Raw genomic sequence first — 14,370 nt, forward strand, 5'->3', positions numbered from 1 at the left:
CCGAGTGCGATTGCATTGACCATATGCAACAAGGCCTTAAACCACTAGGAATTTCCTAGTGGACGAGTTATAGCCTCGTGAGAGTTTTCCAGTGAAATTACTTACAAATTTCATCTATACTACAACGACTAAGAAATAAAACTATTGTTTCCTTATTTATACTCCCAATTATCTATATATCTCACTAGCAATGGATACAGAATAATCAAATTGAAACCTAAGCTAATATATGCATAATAATCAATCATCTACTTAATAAACATATATACAATGAGTAATACTATGAAAAAAAGCACTAGCGGTCCATTTCGAAAACTTCGGAATAACGTCCTTAAGTAGGTCCTCACATAAATGTCAAGACAAAAACCACTCGATTTTTCCACTCAAGTTTATTACTCCGATTAATGCGTGGGCACACTTTACCTTACAATCTCAATGACACACAAGAAAGCCGGAGTCGATCAAACACATCTGCCACTTACTATCACACTAACCTATTTCTAATTGAGCTAGAGGTCTTTATTAGGTGTTGCGGAGATTAGGAGATGGTTTAAGAAGGAAGGAAATGAATATTCTAAAAGGACAAGCCTGAGATAATAGAGTCTTCATATTATGTAACTAGAGAAAACTTGTTAATTACTTTTGCTTCTACACTTTGTTTCTATCCTTAGCCATATTTTCCTTTTTCTTTGGCTTTTGACTCCTTTGATTCTATTTTTGGAGTTCTAACTCTTTATTTTCTTTTATTTTTTTTATTTGGATGAAAACTTTCTTTTCTTATTTGAAGCGACTAACAAATTCCTGATTTCAAAGGGCTTTCTCTTTTCTATTCTTCATCTCTATTCTCAGACTCATTCAAAGAATGGGTAGGTTGATTTTTTTTTTTTTTTTTTGTTTTGTAACAGGATAAAGGATTTGCGGTTTATGAAAGGCTAAAGAAAGGCTCAGAGGGGTGACTAGTGGAAAATAATTTATAGGTTTGAATTATGACTATATCGATCCAAAGAGGGCCTAAATTCTCGCTTAGGATATGGTATAGTGATCAAGCAAGTGGACATGTGATTTCTCTATCCGGATTTTACTTCTCCCTTATGTCATTTCTCAAATGTTTCACTCATATAAGGCTTTAGGCTATATTCTCATAGGATTTAATTTGTAGAATAAGTACTCTAGCCTAGGTTTCAGAAACTTACTGCCAAACAATCAAAGATACTCATATAATATATTTATAGATAGATGCAAAGATTATTACCTACGTATTAACCTAAGTTTCTACAAATTATTCTAATGCAAAAGCTACGTGAGACTTCTAGATTATTCGGAGCATAGAGAAAGAAAACAATACCAATATTCCTAAGTGTATAACATAACTTTTATTTATTTATTTTTTTGAAATTTTTTGAATTTTTAACTAGACAACAAGTGCATATTATACATATCTATATCCTAACAGATGTCTTAATTACACGTGTTTATATGCCCCCTGTGTGTACCCTACGTTATATTTCCGGTCCAAAGTATACTCGGACTATGAACCGGGTGTAATACCAGCGGTGGACCAGTTTGGGGGCAAACACTTTGGATAATCCGGTCCTCTAATCCGTTAGAGTTCACAACGGGTTTAGGGCCCATCCGGGTGGCCCAAGTTCGTGGACCCAATCCGTCCGGATCATTCTGATCCAGTCACCCGATAAGATCTTGCACAAGGATAGAATGGAATCTTAGAGAATGATCCTATTTTAGATAGAGTCATGATAGGATTCATGAAAGAATGCAATCTTCGATAATCACTTTCTTGGCCGCCAAGGCAGAAGATTGCTATATATACGGAGGCTTCTGCATCCTCCAGAACTACGTTTTTAAGAGACTTGATCCCGGATTCCTCACTGGGTACGTAGGGCAAGCGTTAACGTGCGATCTCTCTTCTTCAAAAATCCCAATCCCCCATCTCTTTCGAGCCTTCGGAAGCACCATCACATCGGGAGTGTCGGGTTAACGTTTTGCCCCGACACCCACCCCCCAAACAAGAAGCATGTTTTGTCTTCAAAGTATTTAAATAAATAGGGTAGAGAAATACCATTGAAACGCGTGAAATTCTGGAATATCTGCAAAACAAGGTTATAACATACTAATATAGCAAATAAAACTGACGCAATTCGATATGAGTTCCACCCGTTATGGGGTTAACAAGAATCAAATTGCTTGGGATATAAGCAAACACTAACTAAAATAAAAACTAACCTTAACTCCAGCGTTTAAGCTTTGTCAACCTCTTTTATAAAGAAATGATCGAGGTTCCTTCGTATCTTGCCTCTCCAAAGAGATGAGGTTCCTTCACATCCTAACTGCAAGATCCTTTCGCGGAACCAATGTCCATAAGTCTCGCTTCCTAACAAGTGTTCGGAAGACTGCTCCGGTATCACTATAGGAGAAGTCATCACAAAACTACTCTCTAGAACAGCTGCAACGATCCTGGAACAACCCACAAAAATTTGGAATTTTTTGTGCCCACGGGGGTCAAGGCGCGGGGTGCGCTCAACCTATGCCTGAGTAGGGCGCGGGGTGATCCTGGGTGAATTTCTAGTTCAAGGCACTTGGGCGCAGGGCGTGCTCACTTTTTGTCTTGGAAGGGCGCGGGTCGCACTCAGGAAATTTTTTGAGTTCCAGACGCTTTAGCGCGGTCGCTCACTTTTTTTGGAATGGCGAATTGGTCGCCGGGTTAAATTTTGATAGACAAGGATTGCCTAGAGGTGGTGTGGCCAGGGACAAAAGTGCCTCGAGAAGTGCTTGAAATCTGCGGAAGTGAGAAGGAAAAAGAAAGAAAATTTGGGAGTGAAAGGTGAGAGATGAATGTGAGAGATGTGAGTTTTGTGTGGAGAATGAATGAAGTTTATATAAGTTTGAGTTTCCAAAACGAATTGGGAAGTTTCCAAAACGTTTTAAGGCAATTGCCGAAAACAGAAATTTTCAAAATCGGAAACGGAAACTACCAATATTATTGATTCTAATACAAACCTAATATCTCTTAGACTGAATTTAGAATAATAACTTCTAAACTCTTATAGATTTCATCCTACCACCACATCTAATCCTAGGCATGCCCATATCGGCAATATTTTCAACCATCACTCCAAAACAACTTCTAAAATGGAGGATCATATAACAAATCATGCTAGAGTAAATAATACCATCCCCAAACAATTCGGGAAGGTGGGATTAATAATAAAAACAATGCACAATTTAAAAAGAACCATATTATATTAAAATTGAAATTCAAACAACATTTAACAACCAAATTCAAATTTAACTACGGAATTCAAAATTAACATCCGAACTAATAAAAACAATAATGCAATACATGCATAATTCACACCATAGAGAAACATTACTAAAAACTGAGAAAATATGCAAGAGTGGAAGACGTGAATTATGTTAACCGTGGACTTAGGATCCAGTAATTACAGCCACACACTCCCTAGGGAGGGCCCGATTACCTGAATGGTGCACTTATCAATATATGGAAGTGAAAGGAAGTACACTGAAGAATAAAATGAGTCTTTTATAGTCATATACTTAAGACTTTATCTAACACATATGTATATAATGAACATGTAGTTTACCATATATCAATAACCGAAATAGTTGTGGATCGTTCCATAAATAATTACCGTGGAATGCACCCCCAAACAGAAAACAAGCACCAAGATTTTCGACGACATAACTTAGTGAAAAGAAAGCGAAGTTTGATAGATCTAGAACGTAACCGAGCAACACATTCTTTTTTCCTCCAACGAAGAGGTGGCCAAGTGAATGAGTGTAAAAAAATGGATGGTTGTGGAAGATACTTGGAATGTGGATAAGTGTTAGAAGAAAAGGGTGGGAAGAATGATTGGATTATGTGAGGGATTAGCTTAGGTAGTTGGTGGTAGGGTGGTGCTCTAGGCAGTGGTTGAGAGGGTGGATCATCACAGGCTCTTAGAAACTCATCAAATTCCTCATCTAGGTTGTTCGCATCCATATAATTATGGTATTCATCTGCATCTTTGAGGAATTCATCTATCTCGTCTATTGTGAGGTTTACTCCATCTCTTGTAGTGTCGGAAGCGGGGTGGAAAATTCTTTCTCTAGTTCAGTTATGTTCAAGGAGTCAAAATTGTGATATTTTGTCTTCTTCCATAAGAGGGGTATCTACTAGTGTAGGGACGAGTTCGTCGGAAGCACCAATGTGATATACCAAACTCTCAATAGACTTAACCTCACCTTCTACAGGAAAACCTAGTTGTCTCTGTTTTTATCTAAACATGTTAACTTCCACAGAAAGATTTCCAAAAGAAAGAGTCATTGAGCCATCCCGGTAATTGATTTGGGCATTGGTAGTTGCCAAGAAAAGACGCCCTAAGATGATGGGAATAGAATCATGAGCAACTTCTGTGTCAAGAATAACAAAGTTGGCTGGATAGTAAAAATCCTGCACTTTAACGAGAATGTTTTCAACTACACCCTTGGGATACTTAATAGAACGATCGGCTAACTGCAAAGTCATTTTTGTTGGTTAAAGTTTTGTTAGACCTAGTTGTTTATATAAATAAAAATGGAGTAAGTTAATACTCGCCCCGAGGTATAATAAAGCAGTTGTTATGAAGGTATCACCTAAGGTGCATTATCTGATGGGGCGACCGGGGTCCTTGTACTTAACAATTCCGTTATGTTCAGATAAAGAGGGATATTGTTCAGTTAAGAATGCTTCGTGGGGTATGTTGGTTTTCCTCTTCTTGGTATATTGTTCAGATAAAGAGGGATATTGTTCAGTTAAGACGCCGCCTTGTCGGCTAGGGTGAATGGAAAACACCCTAAGTTTAATTTGATCCGGACTTACGCTAGGATGATGGAATGTAGTGAGAACTTGGTCTATCCTACGCATATGCTAGTAAGGCTTCTCATGGTCTAAACCATGAAAAACTGGTAACAAGTTAAATATATTAGGGGGAATTCAAAAATCCCCCACTAGGTCTGCAAGAACGATGCACTACTTAAGGCCATCGTTTAAGGCTTTATAAAAATCAGAGAGAGGAGTCTCTTATTCTTTAGCCATTGATGCAGGTGTAGTGTGTGAAATTCTAGATAAGCGTGTGGTATTTATGTCTATGAAAAACAAGCCTAATTATACTAGAATTAAAACTCCTCTGACAGAAGAGGCGAGGAGTGGAAGAAGGAGTACCTGAATGCCTCCTTGCTACGTGTTTGAATAGCGTCTTGTATATGCGATCTCAGTGTTTGTATGATGTTAGAAACACTGAATAACTTGAAGAAATAAAAATTTGGATTGACCTGTGAAAATCGGGCTGCTCCAGAAGAGGGCACGGGTGGCGCTCGGAAATGGCCTTGGTAGGGCGCGGGTTGCGCTCCTGTCTAACTCAAGTTCCAGGTGGTTGAGCGCGGGGTGCCCTTGGAAATAGGCTACCTAGGGCACGGGTCGTGCTCGTGCTTGACACAATGTCTAGGCGGTTGAGTGCGCGGTAGCTTGGAAACAAAGCTATCTAGGGCGCGTCGTTCGGTGGAATTTGGAATTCCAAGTTTTTTGGGGATCGATTGCTCAGGTTTGGCCTTGTATGGGCGCGGGTCGCGCTCTCCAAAAAATTTGAAATTTTTACAGTAGATTTCTAAGACATCTATCAAGTAGCTTGTAAAATTTCAGATCAATCGAAGCTATGAAAGTCCTTCTATTGCCCTTCAAAGTTTGTGAAACAGTTTTCGGACACAATACAAACAAGCGAATGGTTAACCAATCAAAACAGAGACAAAAATTGCCAAAATTTTATTGGAGACTCCTGACAGATCATGGGTATTCTTGTAAACTTTTTAGAGTAATTGAAGTTCTAAAAACCCTCCTTATCACCTGTTGTTCCAGAAATTAAGTGTTTACAAAACTGTAGAAACACACTGGAAACACTCCACTAGTTAGGAGGTCAAAACAAATCAAAAACTCGTCAAATTTTTACTGAAAACTCCTGACTTAGGATAGATACTCCTGTAAAAAGTTTAGAATTTTTTAAACTGCCTAAGTAACCTTACTTGTCTGTTTTTTAAAAACTTACGATTTGAAAACTGAAATGCAACACTGTAAAGATCGTATTAGTTCACTAGGTAAAACAACTAGGAAAAATCTGACAAAATTACAGTAAATCAATAACACCTTAAGGATTATTCCTGTAAATTTTTAGAATTTTTCGAAATTTACAAATACCTTTACTGCAGTGTTTTCTGCAGCCCCTATGCCTAAAACAGTGAACAGTTCGAAAATTCAAGAAATAAAAATTAAAAATTAAAAGGGTGGGTGGGTAGAGAATGGGGGATTGCCCTTTGAATTCAAGCAATTGAATTCTTGTCTTGAACGAGATTAAGATGGCAGCGAAGCCATTTAATAACCCATAAAAACTCGACTAGATTTACTCTAACCTTATTCTTACGGTATCAATTATTTATTTCCTACTCTCACATATAGATTCATGCAATATATATAGAGTATGGATTCGTTCCACTCTTAACTCTCAAGACTAACTCTCAAGACTTAAACAAATTCAATTGAACAAACACAAAGAACAATGGTGAGAGTAATGTGTGATGTGAAATTTCTATACTATCATTCCCAACACAAGAACAATAATAACAAGTCATAATTTAATAACTAATTTAAACTCTATTAATCTATTTGAACAATAACAATAATGATTCAAAATGAAATAAAACTAAAATTTAAAACTAATTTAGAACTAAGATTATGAATAACTACTTATCAAATTAAAATAAACTAATTAATTGAATGTAAAAACTAGATCTAAACTAAGTTATTTGAACTAATTAATGGAGTCTAACCTAATTTTCTAATCTAGATCTAAGTTTTCTTAAGAGCTAAGTCTTCTTCATACAAATGGAGGAGACCAGATCCACTTTTTCATGCATGGGCTGAGGAACCATGTTTTGGGCCGGAAAATCGAGCCCAAAACCCAATCTCTTCAGTCCACAGGGCCCTTTTCAGCTAGATCTGAATTCATCAGGCTTTTCGTCCACTTTTGCTCTTTTGATTAGGTCAAGACTTGGACCATTGGAAAGCTCTTTCCGAGCCGGTCGTTTTGACATAAGGTAGGCCCAATTCCAAGGCTTGAGTCCAAAGATACAGTCTTCGGAATTCTGCTGACTTTTATGTGCTGTTTTTGCCCGCATTGACTCTAACTTCTCAGCTTCTAACCGGGCTTTACAAAGGATTTTTCTCCTTGAATCTTGGCCTTTTTCACAAAAATTCTTAGCAATCAACCCTTGCTCCTTTATATCGCCAAAGTAGCACATTTCTGCACAAAATAGACTTCAATACCTGAAATACATAAAAGCACATAATCAGCATTAACTCTTATTTATTACTCGCATAATTGGTCTAAAAGTATTATTGTTAAGGGGTTAAAACTACAGTTTTGGGCTCTTATCAACATACACCAAAATGCAAGTAACTAGGCCTTGATGAATTTGTACAAAGAGTGAGTGATCTGCTTCAGAAGTCTGAAAACCCAATGCAAGTAAAGCTCCCATAAGTTCAGAGTACCAGGCACGAGGAGCCTGTTTTAGGCCATATAAAGATTTGTTTAACTTACAAACAAATGATGGCTTATCCTTGTTGATTAAACCAGCAAGCTGTGCCATGTAAACCTTTTCTCTTAAGTGACCATGAAGGAAGGCATTGCTAACATCCAATCGTTTGATGACCCAGTCATTTTGAACCACAATGGTAAGAATCAATCTTATTGTAGCAGGTTGATAACTGTAAAAATAATAGTTTACCTACGAAATGAACGATAAAACTCAAAACGTAAGTAAAACTAAACGAGATTACGTGCCTAGTTTATCAAAGATTGTTCTACTCTCTATCTATTGAACAGATATAGTGGAGTAGGAAGTTCGTTCCACTCCTAGTTCTTTCACATGTAATGTTCTCTAAGTATAAATAATCTTAACTAAAGTCTAATGAGAGATTTACGAATTATAAACTACGATGCAACTACCCACAAGATACGACTAATTAACTACGGAATGCTGCGTTGATTCTATGATAAGGAATTAGGGGGGGTTGATTCCACCTTAACTCAACTTAACTTACTAACGACGAATCGTCGTAATCCGAATTGAACTGCTACGCAGAACAATTGGTTTTTTCTAATCCCTAATTACACATGGCACTTCTACCAATTCATAACTAGCATGTGAACGATTAAACCCATTCTCATGGTGAATTAATCGTTTCTAGAGTGGAATAGGAATTACGACGACTCTACGATAATCGGAATCAAGCTTTCATCAAGGCTTCTCAACCCCCTCTAATGGAGGTTTAGCCGAGAATCATTCCGCAATCATTTCCATATGAATCTAAACTAAACATAATATCAAGATTCCAACTTTACTAATTTAACAAACAATAATTGAAATCTAATTAATAATTAAGAAGTGATATCAACAAGAATTTAAACTAGATCTATAAATGAAATGACAAAATAAAAACGAATTGAATAATAATAAACTATTTTATTAATCTAATCAAATGAATAACAATATTTTAAAGGTTTAATCTAAAACAAGGAATGAAATGAAACTAAACTTAATTAAAAACCATTAAAACTAGATCTAGAAGCTATTCTAATGGCTACCCTAGCTACCATTACAAGGAACTAGTTTTCTAAATATAACTAGATAATTTAAGAACTAAGCTTTTCTTTGCTTTTATATGTTTCAGATCCAAAATCGTGCATGGGCTTAGAGCCATGTTTTGGGCCAGAGAATTAGGCCCAAAACCAAATTCTTTCAGTCCAAAAAGGCCTCTTCAGCTGGAGTTGGCTTTGACAAACTTTTCGTCAACTTCTACTCCTCTGATTGGGTCAAGGCTTAGACCATTGGAAAGCTCTTTCTGAGCCGGTCGTTTTGAAGTAAGGTAGGCCCAATTCCGAGGTCTGAGTCAAAAGATATGGTCTTGAAGTTCTCACTGACTTTGTGATCAACGCCCGCGTGGACTTTGACTTTTCATCTTTTGACCGGGCTTTACAAAGGCTTTGTCTTCTTGAATCTTGACCTTTAATCATAGAACTCCTTAGAAACCAACCATTGCTCCTTTATATCATCAAAGTGGCACATTTCTGCACATAATTGACTTTGAAGCCCTAACGATAAAACACGAATCGATATTAACTCTTAATTATTACTCACATAATTAGTCTAAAAGTATGATTATTAAGGGGTTAAAACTACAGTTTTGGGCTCTTATCAAACCACCCCCCCAAACAGCATTTTGCTTGTCCTCAAACAAATATGAGAAATTAGAATAAGTGACCAAAATGGAGTTCTAACTACTCGTTTACTGAGTCGCGATTGATTGACCATATCTGACAAGGCCTTAAACCACTAAGAATTCCCTAGTGGACGAGTTATAGCCTCGTGGGAGTTTTCCAAAAGGTACTCACAAACTTCATCTATAATTTAGAACGACTAAGAAATAAAACTATTGTTTCCTTATTCATGCTTTAAATTAACTATACATCTCACTAGCAATGCATATAGAATAATCAAGTCGAAACCTAAGCTACTATATGCATAATAATCAATCATCTACAATAAACATATATACAATGAGTAATACTATGAAATGCAGTAACAGGTTCGTTTATGAAAACTCGGAATATCGACCTTAAGTAGGTTCTCACATATAAGTCAAGATACAAACACTCTGATTTTCCCGGCCAAGTTTACATTTACTCCGGTTGTCGCACACACTTTACCTTATAATCTCAATGACACACAAGGAAGCCGGAGTCGATCAACACATCTGCCACTTACTATCACACTAACATATTCCCAATTGAGCTAGAGGTCTTTATTATGTGTTGTGGGGATTAGGAGATGGTTTAAGGAGGAAGGGAATGGATATTCAAAAAGGACAAGTCTGAGATAATAGAGTCTTCATATTATGTAACTAGAGAAAACCTTGTTATTTACTTTTGCTTCTACACTTTGTTTCCATCCTTAGCCATATTTTTCTTTTTCTTTTCTTTGGCTTTTGCCTCCTTTTATTCTATTTTTTTTTTGAGTTTTTCTTTTATTTCTATTTTTATTTTTCTTTTCTTTGGATGAAACTTCTTTTCTTTATTTGAAGCAACTAACTAATTTTTGTTTACACAGGTTTTTCTCTTCTTCTTTCTTCACTCATTCTATTCTCAGACTTATTCTAGATTGGGTAAGTTGAATTTTTTATTTTGTTTTGTTTTTGTAACAGGGTAAAGGAATTGTGGTTTATGGAAGGCTAAAGAAAGGCTCGGGGCTTACTAGCGGAAAATAATTCATAGGTTTGAATTTCTGGCTATATCGATCCAAAGAGGGCCTAAATTCTCGCTTAGGATATGACATAGTGATCAAGCAAGTGGGCGTGTGATTTCTCTATCCGGATTTTACTTCTCCCTTGTGTCATTTCTCAAATGTTTTAGCTCATATAAGGCTTTTAGGCTATATTCTCACAGGATTTGTAGAATAAGTACTCTAGCCTAGATTTGAAAACTTATCGCTAACAATCATAGATACTCATGTAATATATTTATAGATAGATGCAAAGATTATTACCTACATATTAACCTAAGTTTCTAACAATTATTCTAATGCAACACTACATGAGACTTCTAGATTATTAAGAGCATAGAGAAAGAACAATATCGATATTCCTAAGTGTATAGCATAAACTTTTTTTATTTATATTTTTGATTTTTTTTTTGAAATTTTACTAGAAAACAAGTGCATATTATACATATCTATATCCTAACAGATGCCTTAATTACACGTGTTTCTATGCCCACCCCCAAATAAGAAATATGCTTTGTCTTCAAAACATTTAAATAAATAGGGTAGGAAAAATACCATGGAAACGCGTGAAATTCTGGAACATCTGCAAAACAAGGTTAGAACATACTAATATAGGAAATAAAATAAACTGACGCAACTCTATAAGAGTTCCACCCATTATGGGGTTAATAGAATAAAATTGCTTGGGACATAAGCAGACACTAACTGGAATTAAAAACTCACCTTATCTCCCACTTTTATTCTTCATCCTCCTCATCCTTTTCTTCTATAAAGAAGTAAGGTTCCTTCGCGTCCTGCCATGCCATGATAATTTGCCAGGCTTCCCGCCATTTATCATCTATTATTGCTAACCTATTAAACGCCACTTGGTATGACGGGTGTAGGGTGCAACCCGGATGAGGTTGTATCCTTCACCCTTGCCAAGTCATTGCACGTAAAGATCGAATAATACTATTGGTGGGTCGCATATTAATCGAATCGTAATCCAATCCGTGAAACAAAAAGCGGGGAAAGAAACATAGCATAATACGGGAAATTAGAACAGGCATAAGAAGGTACTTATGTCTCATGCTATGGGCTCGAGCTAAACTAGACATCAAGGTTCTGGGAAGGTTATGGCACATACGTCCCGTGGCTAAAGCAAGGAAGACGCTGCAAGTGGCATCATTCACAGAAGAAAAATGCCATTCCCCTAAAATGTTTAGCATGATCTAAAACATAACAGTTCCTATGTTCATGGACAGGCTACCAAAGGCGACGTTATATTCCCCTTGGTCCTCGATACAGAAAATGCCTGCCCTATACGACTCATGCAAAAACTCATAAGTGTAAACATGCATATTATCTACCCAATAGCACCATGGGTCTTGTATTTCAGCGGGAATAGCAAGTCCTAGAACAAATGCTAGCAAGAACCTGGTAATTTCCATGGGACTTGTTCTCCATCCGGTCTCTCAAAGAAAATGCAATTATCATAAAAATAAGATGCAAGTGCTAGAGAATAAAGTTCATCAGGTCTTACCATAAGCGGTTCTCGACCTTATGATGTGATCACCTCACAAACCAAGCACCATAAGTAGTGCTTTGGAACAAATCTTCGAAAGATCGTTCGGTATTATTGTAGGAGATGTCATCTCAAAAACGACCCTCTGGAACAACCGCGAATCGATCCAGAACAACCCGCAGAAAACCGGAAATTTATGGTCTATGTAGGTCGTAGCGGAGTCGCTCGGGTGCTTTTTTTTTGATGTTGTTTTTGGTAAGAGTTTTCATTTGGTAAGGCTTCCATCAAGCAGCCGAGGTGCTGATTTGTGAAAATGGTGAAGAACAACGGGAAACATGGGAGTGAAAGGTGAGAGATGGAAGTTAGGTGTAGTGTGGGTTGTGAGTGTAGAATGAATGAAGTTTTTATAGGTTTTAAGTTGCTAAAACGAATCGGGAAGTTGCCAAAAAGCTTTTACGGCAATTTCCGGAAATACTAAAATTTTCAAACCCGAAATGGAAACAACTCATATTCTTGATTCTAAAACAACCCTAGTATCTTTTAGGTTGAATTTAGGATAAAACTACCTAACTTATCGAGATTTCTTCCTAACCAATATTTATTCATAGATATGCCCAGATCAGTAATATTCTCACCCTAACTCCGAAATAACTTCTAAAAATGAGGGTCATATAAAAATCATGCTGGAATAGATAATACTACCCCCAAATAATTTGGGAAGGTGGGATCAATATTAAATAACCACGCACAATGAAAATAACCGCATTATATTAAATTTTTCATTCAAAGTACATTTCACTACAAAATTCAAATTACCGAATTAAAACTTACATTAAAATAACTAACAATAATAAAACTACAAATAAAAATCATCAAGCTATACTATCCCTAAACACGCCGGTCTCGGGTAGCGGAGGGCACACGCCAAGAGATGGCTCCCCGAGCTCCCATGGGCCAGCACCATTCGCCTCTTTACGACGACGCGTCGTGTGCCTCGATGATGTATCCTCGGAAGGAGAATCCCCGTGAGGTGGAAAGCATGCAAGCATATCGGGCTCGAACTCGCTATTCGATTCCAGCCTTAGCCCTCATCCGTTCCCACCGCCATCCTCTCCATTTTACCGGGTAATCAATCTCGGTTATGGTGCATAGTAGCCTGTCGAGTCCGTAGGTCTTCGCAGATAGTATTGAGTGAATGCATGCCACGCGATGAATCCGCGACCATGCGTTACGCATCGACCAACACCTCTCCAAGGTATCAACATCAAAACATGTCAAGTCCTCCTCATCCTCCGAGAAATCATTCTAATTTCCGGCGTCCTCCTCGTTACGACTACCCTATCCTCGGGCAACCTCCAAACTTGTTAGATACACTCCTTATAAATCCAAGGATTTCGTAGGGTGAGGCAAATCCTCGAGGCGTCGGAGTCGCTCTCAACTTCAAAGATGATCTTGGTTATCAAAATAGGGAGAGGTGCAATAGACTTCCCCACTCCCCTAATCATGTTAAGCAAAAACTCCAAGATCTGAGAACTCATACTTCGCTCCCGGAGTATCCATAGAATGTGAAGGCGGTTCAAACCGATGTCACTAACCTTCTCCTTCCTATGACATTCCTACCAATCCATCGAGCTGCGGCCGGTGGTTGGTTTCGAGGGATGCACGCGAACACAATCGAAGCTCACATTGTAGTTCCGCCCGTAATGATTCGTGTGCATCAAAGCCTCCTACCCCAATATATTGGGACTCCCCGTAACATGAAAAACGGGTAACAAATTAAAATTATTTGGGGGGATTCGAAATCCCCAATCGGTCCTACAAGAACGATGCAAGATTTGGGGCTATCGCCGAGGCTTTATAAAAGTCCGAGAGAGGAGTCTCTCCTTCGTCGGGCATTGTGTCAGGTAGAGTATGTGGAATAGTAGCTAGAGGTGCAATGAGTGGTATACTAGATAGGCGTGCTTGTTGACGTTGCCGTGTAATTACGTTAGGTGTTTTTGTTCGACCGGACCTTAATCTCATACAAGGTTAAGACCAAACTTAACTAAACAAGACAACCTCCAAACAATCGATATTCTAGTATAATTAAACCTCTAAAACGAGAAGATGTGAGGTATGGAAGAAAGGAATACCTGATTAGTCCCTTGCTTCGCTTATGAATAGCGTCTTGTTTCTGGCGTGTTTCGATGTATATAACAAGTTAGAACACTGAAAAACTTGAAAAATCGAAGTTCAAACAAACCCGTGGAAATCCGGCAAAAATCGGTTGAAGCGAGTGCGCCACTTTGGGCCAGTGCTTCGCCAGTAAACTTCGAGTTATAGTGTTTTGAGGGTGGTGCTCTGTTTGAAGCGCGTGGTCGCTCAACTTCGATAACTTTAGCGCAGTCGCGCTCCTTTGAATTGCGCGGTGCGCACCTCCGCTGCAATTTTTATGAGGAAGTTTAATCTTGAAAAAAGACAAAACCGCGGTTAGAATCGAACAA

The sequence above is a fragment of the Coptis chinensis genome, chromosome 9 (assembly GCF_015680905.1).
Source record: "Coptis chinensis isolate HL-2020 chromosome 9, ASM1568090v1, whole genome shotgun sequence".
NCBI classification, from domain to species: Eukaryota; Viridiplantae; Streptophyta; class Magnoliopsida; order Ranunculales; family Ranunculaceae; genus Coptis; species Coptis chinensis.